Source organism: Crotalus tigris, unplaced genomic scaffold (genome assembly GCF_016545835.1).
Source record: "Crotalus tigris isolate CLP2741 ecotype Arizona unplaced genomic scaffold, ASM1654583v1 scf7180000021163.878790, whole genome shotgun sequence".
Classification (NCBI taxonomy): Eukaryota; Metazoa; Chordata; class Lepidosauria; order Squamata; family Viperidae; genus Crotalus; species Crotalus tigris.
Window position 1 is genome coordinate 692,971 of NW_024098375.1, and position 10,541 is coordinate 703,511.

Sequence of the window (10,541 nt, forward strand, 5' to 3'; positions counted from 1 at the left end):
ACTGTTCCATAAATGTCCTGCTGCCATCTTTTTTTGCTTATCTCTGTCATGCAATACTCAGGAAAGCTCTTGGAAGCATGTTTCATCAGCAACAAGGTTTGTTTTTGCAAATTTTTCTTAACGTTGTGTCCCTTCATACCCCAGTGTGCTCTGTTTTAGAACTTGGAATATTTGGCAAAAAAGCATATTCCTCATTAGAGGGTTGACATCTCTTCCTGAAATTCTTAAGATTCTGATTAATAGCCCAGTTCCAGTGTACAAATTTGAAAGATAAGAGATATTTTGTATAAGGGCGTGCAGAGTATCAGTTCTTCAAGCATCTTTAATGACGGAGAATTCTTCAAATATCCATTGCTTGTGAATATAGAATGCCAAATTTCATTGAAATTAATTGGAAAGTATTTGAAGGTGTGGAGTTCAGAACTACAAGAAATGGCTGAGTTGGGTGACTTCAATTAAACACCCAGGGTAGCTGCCACAAATTAAACTCATGGGTGGGATTCATTGTTTACACACCTAATGAACTAATATACTGTATATTGCCCATTTGAAAGCATGATATAAATGTACATATCACTGGTTTACAAGATTTTCTTCTATCCAACGGATCCAAAGTAAATGCATAACATCTCACATGCAGGGATTGTGTTTGTTTCTTTGTGTCGAGGGATGTTATATTGATGTTCCATCTTCTGAGAATTGAAAAAGACCCTGTAAGTGTGAGATGATTGGACTCACTCTATTAAATATATTTGTAATACTCCAATTTGCATTTATTGCTTTGAGTTTGTAAATTCTATGGCTTAAATAACATCCTAATTTGGGATCTGGTTTCAGTTCATTAAATTTAAATAGAGGCAATACTAAGATGGATTAGTATTTTTTTTAAGAAAGAAAACTTTACTAATTTAAACTACAAACTGTTGCAGAATGTCAAGTATCGAACACTCTATAAAAACTGAAGAGACTTGAGAGAACTGTTTATATACAACATAGAATTGAAGTGATTACAACTACATGCAGCAAAACATTATAGCATAAATAGGAAGCAGAAGAAAATAAAAGATAACCCAAAACCATGCAACTATATTGTTAAGCTGGCGGCACAGTCCAATCAACCATAAGCACTTTTAGTTTCAATAGTTTCATGGTTAATTAATTAATTTGATTCTTATACAATCCTGCTTTGTACCGTTAAAGCAACATCTGGAAATCTATAAATTTGGGAGAAGGCTTAGAAAAAATGTAGTAATCCTATGGTTTGGGTGTATAGCTTAGGATATGAGATCCTGCGTACTGAAGAGGATACAGTCCTTGACTTACAACAGTTCATTTAGTGACCGTTCAAAGTTACAATGGCCCTGAAAAAAGTGACTTATGATCATTTTTCACAGTTACAACTGTTGCAACATCCCTGTGGACATGGGATCAAAATTCAGATGCTTGGCAACTGACTCATATTTAGGATGGTTGCAGTGTCCAGGGATCATGTGATCATCTTTTGCGATCCTCTGACAAGCCAAGTCAATGGGGAAACCAGACTCACTTAACAACCGTGTTACCAATGATTTACTTAACAAATGAGGCAAGAAAATGGGGCAAAACTCACTTAACAAATGTCTCGCTTAGCAACGTAAATTTTGGGCTCAATTGTGGTTGTAAGTTGAGGACAACCTGTATAGAATTTGAAAAGTGATTGTTGGACTGCCACCAAGTAACTCCATCTTCCCAGTCTAAGGTTTGCCTTCTTAGCTTGAAAATATCAGCTTAAAAATAACAACACAGCCTTATTTTTTTTTTCCTTCCCTAACTGCCACAAAGATTACCAGAGCCAAAGATTTGGGGTGTTTTTGCTTTCGAGGCATTGTTGATTCCTGACAACTGCTTAGATTAATTCCTGCAGTTTTCTTGGCAAGAACTATCACCAAAAACTGAACACTTTAATAACAGAATAATCAGAGAAGTCATCGAGATAGAAAAACACCCACACAGCATGAACAAACGAGATGATACCTCCTGCCTACCAGCCATTTGGAAACCCGCCCTTATTGACAAATGAGTCCCTAACACAAAAAATGACACCAGACCCACACTCACAAAAACCACACACAGGTGTCACCACCTCACATCCATGCAAAAAGCAAACCCAAAGCCACATCGATGATAAGGCACTGCCACAAACCAGAAGCCAGACCACAGCTGCATCATTAGCCATTTTAAACCCCTCCAATCCATACATGACACCCACCATGAAGATGAGGCACGAACGCGAAGCCAAACAATAGCAATGCAGCTCACCATCTCACATCCCCATGCAACTCAGACTAACCTGAGCACAACAAAGCCCCCACCCAAGGAGAAGACTCCCCCAACCATTCAGAGCACAGCCAAACCCCCATCCAATCAGAGCACAGCCAAACCCCCCATCCAATCAGAGCACAGCCAAGCTCCTAACCAATCAGAACACACCTCCATCCAATCAGAACACAGCCAAGCTCTCATCCAATCAGCTCATACCCCCACTGGCAGTTAAAAGGAAGAAACAGCTACGATCACACATTGCTCCTAGAAGCACGAAGCCGAAAACACCAGCCTGAAGATGACGAATGAGACTTCGTCAAAACGTCGCCAAGACACTTCCAATTTGATGCAGGAGAAAACCCGAATAACCAAAGACCTACATACAAACACCCGCGAAAACCTCAGAAAACACACACACACACACACACACACACACACACACATACACACACACACACACATATATATATATATATAAAAAATAGAATTTAATCCACCAAGCTTTCGTCAAATACATTTGACATCGTCAGGGTTAAAAGGCAAACGCCGGGCGAAGTCTTATATACAATTGTTTAATGCCTGTTTCCGGCTCCTGGAGCGTGTCAACGGCCCCAGCTGATCGAATTGAGTCCCAAGCACACGCCCCACATCAGCACCTATCCTCTTTCCATTGCTAATTTGCATTCTGTCATACGTTACTCCGTTAGCTGTTTCAGGGTTGGTCAGGTTGGGGGTCAGGATCTTTTCTCCTCCCCTGCTCATAACTCCCCCACCATCCACACACGGCTTCCCTTAGGGAGCGGGGGTGGGCAATTATTTAAATTGCTTCCAATATCCCTGCAAGCCCCAAGACCACTTTGATCTTGTTTATCTATCCCTCGGGGTTGTAACGCAGGCTCATAGTCACAGCCCATGCTATTCCTCCTCCCCTCCTCCTTCCCGTGAGTTCTCCTGAATGATCTACTGTTCGTTTCCACGCTCTCTCCCTTGCGCACACTCAGGATGTTTTCTGCCATTGTCCCATTGTCAGTGCCTTGTTGTTCCGTCCATTGTCGGTAAGCACCATTCCCACTCATCCCCAATTCTCCATTCTCACTCCGTACGGGGCTCTTCCCCTTTAATTGCAGTCGCTGTTTCACTGCGCAGCTTTGTGTTGAGAATGTCAGAGGGGGGTGCCTTCCTCTGCTCGACTGCGACCGGGTTATCATAATGTGCCTGGTAGTATCCTCAGGGGGGGATTCATCCTCATTCTCATCGTCCTCGTTAGACTTTATTATATTCCGTTTTCCCTCCGGTTCCTCAAGCCCGTGTTACCAATGATTTGAGAGAGCGTGGAAACGAACAGTAGATCATTCAGGAGAACTCACAGGAAGGAGGACAGGAGGAGGAATAGCATGGGCTGTGACTATGAGCCTGCGTTACAACCCCGAGGGATAGATAAACAAGATCAAAGTGGTCTTGGGGCTTGCAGGGATATTGAAAGCAATTTAAATAATTGCCCACCCCCGCTCCCTAAGGGAAGCCGTGTGTGGGATGGTGGGGGAGTTATGAGCAGGGGAGGAGAAAAGATCCTGACCCCCAACCTGACCAACCCTGAAACAGCTAACGGAGTAACGTATGATAGACTGCAAATTAGCAATGGAAAGAGGATAGGTGCTGATGTGGGGCGTGTGCTTGGGACTCAACTCGATCAGCTGGGGCCGATGACATGCTCCAGGAGCCGGAAACAGGCATTAAACAACTGTATATAAGACTTCCCCTGGTGTTTGCCTTTTAACCCTGACGATGTCAAATGTATTTGACAAAAGCTTGGTGGATTAAATTTTATTTTTGATAGATATTCTCTTGGTGATCATTATTTTGACAATATAAATACTCCCAAAAGTCGCATTTTTGTTTTTATTTCTAATCATATATATATATATATATATATACACATACATATATATATATATATATATATATATATATTCTGAGGTTTTCGCGGGTATTTGTATGTAGGTCTTTGGTTGTTCGGGTTTTCTCCCACGTAAAATTGGAAGTGTCTTGGCGACGTTTCGACGAAGTCCCATTCGTCATCTTCAGGCTGGTGTTTTCAGCTTCGTGCTTCGAGCAGCAATGTGTGGTCTTAGCTGTTTCTTCCTTTTAACTGCCAGTGGGGGTATGAACTGATTGGGTGGGAGCTTGGCTGTGTTCTGATTGGGTGGAGGTGTGTTCTGAATGGTTAGGGGCTTGGCTGTGCTCTGATTGGCTGGGGGAGTGTTCTGTTTGGTTGTGCTCAGGTTAGTCTGAGTTGCAGAAGGGTTTGAGATTTTGGGCTGCCTTGCTATTTTCTGGCTTCGCGTTCGTGGTCCTGCTTCCTCTTCATGGAGGGTGTCAGTTTGCTTCATGTATGGATTGGAGGGGTTTAAAGTGGCTAATGATGCAGCTGTGGTCTGGCTTCTGGTTTGTGGTCGTGCCTCGTCATCGGTGTGGCTTTGGGTTTGTTTTTTGCGTGGATGTGTGGTGGTGACATCCTGTGTGGTTTTTGTGAGTGTGGGTCTGGTATCATTTTTTGTGTTAGGGAGTCGTTTGTCAATAAGGGCGGGTTTCCAAATGGCTGGTAGGCGGGAGGTATCATCTCGCTTGTTCATGCTGTGTGGGCGTTTTTCTATCTCGATGGCTTCTCTGATTATTCTGTTATTAAAATGTTCACTTTTGGCAATGGTTCTGGTATTTTTAAAGTCAATTTCATGTCCTGTGGCTTTAAGGTGTTGGACCAGGGAAGATGTTGGTTCCTCTTTTTTGACTGAGTTCTTATGTTCTTCAATGCGTGCACTTATTCTTCTGTTGGTTTGTCCGATGTATGTGGTGGGACAAGTGGTGCATGGGATTTCGTATACTCCTTGATTTTCTAATTCAATTTTATCTTTGGGGTTTCTAAGGATGGTGGATATTTTTCTGTTTGTGCAGAATGCTGTTTTGATGTTGTGTTTATGGAGGATCTTACTGATTCTGTCTGTGGTGCCTTTTATGTATGGGAGGAGGGCTTTGCCGTTTTCTTGTTCTTTGTCTTGGATTTTAGTGGGGGTTTCTTTTTGGATTAGGTTTGTAATCTTATTTCTATGGAATCCATTGGATGTTAGTACATTGGTGAGAGTGTGTAGTTCGGGTTTTAGGTGTTGTTCGTCAGCTAAGCATTTTGTTCTGGAGATGAGTGTCTTGGCTACAGAGTTGATCTGTGCTGGGTGGTGGTGTGAGAGAGCGTGCAGATAGCGGTTTGTGTGTGTTTTCTTCTGGTAGATGGTGTGTCCTAGGGAGCCATTGGATTTCTTGTAGACTAAGACATCCAGGAAGGGAAGTTGGTTGTTAGCTTCTGTTTCCATGGTGAACTGTATTTTGGGGTGTAGGCTGTTGAGGTGTGTGAGGAAGTTGTCCAGTTTTTCTTTCCCATGTGGCCAGATTATGAAGGTGTCGTCTACGTATCTGAGCCAGAGTTTGGGTTTGTGATCCGATTTTTCTAGAGCTTGGGTTTCAAAGTGTTCCATGTAGAGGTTGGCAATGACAGGTGAGAGGGGTGATCCCATGGGTGCTCCTTCTGTTTGTTTGTATTTTTGTCCATTATAGATGAAGTATGTGTTGGATAGGCAGTGGTTGGTCAGATCTAAGATGTGTTTGGGGGGGTTATATTTGTTTTGAATAGCTGTCAAGGCTTCTTTGATAGGCACTTGGGTGAAGAGGGATATGACATCGAAGCTCACTAGTAGGTCGCTGGGCTGTAAGTTTTGTTTCTTTATGATCTCTATAAACTGGAATGAGTTTTTTACGTGTGAGGTGATGGATTCTGCATAGGGCTGTAGTTGTTTGGCGAGAAATTTGGCTAGGTTTTGTAGAGGTGAGCCTATGGAGCTGACTATAGGTCTGAGTGGGGTTCCTTCTTTGTGTATCTTGGGGAGACCATAGAGTTTGGGGCATCTGGATGATTTCTCTCTGGGAATGATTCTTTGCTGGATCTCTTCGCTAATGAGCCAAGCTCCCACCCAATCAGTTCATACCCCCACTGGCAGTTAAAAGGAAGAAACAGCTAAGACCACACATTGCTGCTCAAAGCATGAAGCTGAAAGCACCAGCCTGAAGATGACGAATGGGACTTCGTCGAAACGTCGCCAAGACACTTCCAATTTTACGTGGGAGAAAACCCGAACAACCAAAGACCTACATACAAATACCCGCGAAAACCTCAGAAAACAAATATCAAACCTCTACAGGGAGGAAATCCACCATCTGACCAGGACCTATGAAAAACTTGAAGTCCAAAGAGCTTCCATTTTATGCGACCTCGCATTCCTACGCAACTGCCGAGATCAAAATCTAATCCCCACATGTTTCCAACTGAAATTCCACTCCAACTCTGCAGCCACCAAACGGATCCTGAAAAGAACAGAATTGGCCCTAATCAGAAATGAACTTCACACAAAAAGATTCCTCCTAGACCGAATTAACAAAGATCTCCTCACACTCCACCTCAAACTCAGCAACAAGATCCACCCCGCACTTTGGGACAAATCCAAACAACTCGCCGTCTGGAGAGCCGAAACACAGACCACCCTCAAGACAGATACACACACCAACAAACTCCGAAGACTACAAGAACGCCAGAAACAAACCCCTCCTCCCTCACAGCCACACATGAAACAAACAGTGCATAACATCTCAGATAGGATCCTCACCAAAGCCGAAACCAATGTCCTTTCCAAAGGATTCAACTTTGCAGTCGCTCCCAAACACATCCCCACTGAAACCATTATATGTGGAGTTGAAACCAGCCTGACCAAAATCAACCCCGACGACGCCAACAGAATCAGACTCGAAATCACCAACATCCTCTGCACCAGCAAGCCACCCAAAAGCAACTTACCCAAAGAGGAACAGACAGCACTACGTAACCTGAAAGAAGACACCAGCATAATAATCCTACCAGCAGACAAGGGCAACGCCACGGTGGTTATGAACACATCTGACTACCAAACCAAATTAACCAACCTACTCCAAGACTCCACATACAAACCCCTAAATACAGATCCCACCACCTACCTGGAAAAAACCACCAGATCCAAAATAAAAGCCTCCCCCATTAAAAAAACCAGAACCATTGCCAAAAGTGAACATTTTAATAACAGAATAATCAGAGAAGCCATCGAGATAGAAAAACGCCCACACAGCATGAACAAGCGAGATGATACCTCCCGCCTACCAGCCATTTGGAAACCCGCCCTTATTGACAAACGACTCCCTAACACAAAAAATGATACCAGACCCACACTCACAAAAACCACACAGGATGTCACCACCACACATCCACGCAAAAAACAAACCCAAAGCCACACCGATGATGAGGCACGACCACAAACCAGAAGCCAGACCACAGCTGCATCATTAGCCACTTTAAACCCCTCCAATCCATACATGAAGCAAACTGACACCCTCCATGAAGAGGAAGCAGGACCACGAACGCGAAGCCAGAAAATAGCAAGGCAGCCCAAAATCTCAAACCCCTCTGCAACTCAGACTAACCTGAGCACAACCAAACAGAACACTCCCCCAGCCAATCAGAGCACAGCCAAGCCCCTAACCATTCAGAACACACCTCCACCCAATCAGAACACAGCCAAGCTCCCACCCAATCAGTTCATACCCCACTGGCAGTTAAAAGGAATAAACAGCTAAGACCACACATTGCTGCTCAAAGCACGAAGCTGAAAGCACCAGCCTGAAGATGACGAATGGGACTTCGTTGAAACGTCGCCAAGACACTTCCAATTTTACGTGGGAGAAAACCCGAACAACCAAAGACCTACATCCGTCTCCAATTCTCCCAACTCCGGATTAGCTAGATGGCAATTGCAGTTATTTCGGTTGCCTTTATATATAAATATAAAGGCAACTGAAATAACTGCAATTGCCATCTAGCTAATCCGGAGTTGGGAGAATTGGAGACGGATGAGGATAAAAATGCAACCAAAAAGAGAAAAGAAGCACAGGTTAATTGCACACGGCTGAACCAATTAGGCCCAATAACAAGATCGAGGAGCCGGGCGCAGACCTCGACACGCCTATAAAAGACCTTCTCATTCTCTGGCGCGCCAGCCCTGAGGATGCCGGCAGGTGACGGCGAAAGCTTGGCGCTTTTTAAAACTTTTATAGTTTTAATTTATTAAAAACTTTTATAGTTTTTATTACCCTGGTGTTCATTTTATATTTTCATTATGAATATCCCCAGGGTTCATATTTTTAACCTTTTTAATCGCATATATATATATATATATATATATATATATATATATATATATATATATATATAAAATAAAGGTAAAAATGTGACTCTTGGGAATATCCATACTATTAAAACAGTGATCACCAAGAGAATGCTTTAAGAGAATAAAATTTAATTAATCAACCAAGCTTTCGTCAAAATACATTTGACATCGTCAGGGTTAAAAGGCAAGTATAGGGAGTAGACTTATATACCGTTGTCAAGCATCCCGTTATCAAGCATCTGCTTCCGGCTTTTAGAGCGAGTCATAGGCCCCAGCTGTTCAGAATGTAACTCAAGCTTGTCTCCTTTAATACACGTTCTTTTGTTCCTAGCTCGCATTCCCTCACACACCACTCGATAGGTAGCTTCAGGATTAAGTGGATTCAGGATCAAGGTCTTCCCTCCCCCATGTGCACCTCCTCCATCACCCTGCATATGATCGCACTTAAGGTGTGAGGGTGGGGAGATTTTTGGATTTACTCCAGTATCCCCCTGAGTCACAAATTCACCTTGGTCCTGCCCATTCATCCTTTGGGGATGTATTACAGATTCTTCTCCCCCCCACCCCATATTGTTCTCCTTTCTGTCTTCCTTCCCATGCACCATACTGAGGGGTCTGCTGTCCGTTCCAAATATATATATACACACACACTATATATATATATATACATAAAAGTAAAAAAGGATATATCATATCCTATCATAAAGGTAAAAAAGGATATATGCAGTATTATCTTCATTTTAGATGTCAAAAGGGTCTTTCTCTCTGTCTCTGCTTTCCCCCCCTCTCTCCCCCCCCTCTCTCTCTCTCTCTCCCATCTTCTACTCACCAGGCAAGCTGGCTTCAAGCTGTTCTCTAACAAGCTCAGGGGTAGGCAACCTTGGCTCTTTTATGACACATGGACTTCAACTCCCAGAATTCCTGAGTCAGCATAACTGGGCTAGCTAGCTCTGTCCTGCCCTTTCTGCTTCCTATTTCCTGCAGAGATGCAACAAAGGGAGGAGCCATGGCCAATAAGCTTTTCAGCTTGTTGGAGAACACCATGAGTCCTCCCTCTCTCTCTCTCTCTCTCTCTCTCTCTCTCTCTCTCTCTCTCTCACACACACACACACACACACACACACACATACATACACACAGAGAGAGAGAGAGAGAGACAGAGAGAGAGAGAGAGAGAGAGAGAGAGAGAGAGAAGGGAAGCGCAAGTGCCTCTCTCTGTCTCTGTCTCTCTCTGCAAATGGCAGAGGAGGCTGGGAGCCGCAGGGGAAGGTTCAAAGAGCCACATGCGGCTCCAGAGCTGCAGGTTGCTGACCTGTGGCATAGACAATCCTAAATTAATATAGCGGATTGATTCTTACAATCTGAGATGCTAAAACTAAGCATTAAAATAAAATGCCCACCAAATCTGAACTAAAAATGCACCTAGAAGAAGCTTTTGGGATGCAGTACCTAAATGCTTACTTCTTTTATTTATCTTTTTAAAATCAAATTCTTTCTTTATAGACATATACATTTTCCTTGGGAGAGAGAAAGAGAAACTGCTTTTCATTTTTAAAATGTGATTTTCCTTGCTTTTTTACATGGTCCTACAAAATTACAATAACCATTTTCTCCATTTTAGCTACAAAGGAAAAAACAGAGCAGCCAAAAAGTCTGTGAGAACTGGTGTACTTCTACAATTAATACCACTGTGCCTATTTCTACCCTCTACTTCCTGTCATTAAGCCAGCTGGCCATTCATGAGATAATCCAACTTCCTAACGCATAACTACTAAGCTTATTGAAAAGATTTATAGTGAGGGACACAAGGTCATCTAATGGTAAAAAAAAAACAGGTTGAAATTTCAACCATATAATTAAAGGCCTGCATTTTATTTTACCAACAATGCAAAGGCAAAGCTATGATCATGCAGTTGTAGCTGCTATTTTGTCTTTTTTTTTTAA